We start from the raw sequence: 533 nt of genomic DNA, 5'->3' as shown, positions 1-533 counted from the left end.
TAGATCTAAGAACTAAACCTAATCCTAATCCTAATTCTAGAGAGAAGTGAGAGCTTCTCTCTCTAGAAACTAACTCTCACTACTAAACTAAGCTAAAACTAAACTAATGGTAACTAACTTCTAAAGTATGAAAAGTATCTTCATTCCCCCTTCAATCCTTGGCTTAAATAGCATCAGAAATGAGTTGGATTGGGCCCACAAGGCTTTAGAATTCGCTGGCCACGTTTTGCTTTAAGTGAACCAGGTGGCAGCAACGGCGCGTGCGCGTACTATGCGCGTACGCATCACTATGCGCGGTTCAACCATAGCAAATCTTATATCATTTCGAAGCCCCAGATGTTAGCTTTCCAACCCAACTGGAACCGCATCATTTGGATCTCTGTAGCTCAAGTTATGGCCGATTAAGTGCGAAGAGGTCGTGTTGACAGCTTTTGCGTTTCCTTTATTTCTCCATGAGTTCTCCATTTCTACATGCTTTTCCTACATTCCCTTGGTCCAATCCTCGCCTCCTAAATCTAAATCACTTAGCAAAA

General features: G+C 42.2%; 1 long non-coding RNA gene across 1 annotated transcript in view; it reads right to left on the bottom strand.

The window, feature by feature from the left end:
• The window catches only part of LOC110268266, an 11,235-nt gene continuing 11,153 nt past the window's right edge, over positions 452–533 (bottom strand). Inside the window, exon 2 of the long non-coding RNA XR_002356397.1 lies at positions 452–506. This is a non-coding gene — a long non-coding RNA (uncharacterized LOC110268266). The remainder of the gene's footprint in view (positions 507–533) is intronic.

Source organism: Arachis ipaensis, chromosome B10 (genome assembly GCF_000816755.2).
Source record: "Arachis ipaensis cultivar K30076 chromosome B10, Araip1.1, whole genome shotgun sequence".
Taxonomy (NCBI): domain Eukaryota; kingdom Viridiplantae; phylum Streptophyta; class Magnoliopsida; order Fabales; family Fabaceae; genus Arachis; species Arachis ipaensis.
This window is presented reverse-complemented; position numbering and strand designations above follow the sequence as displayed.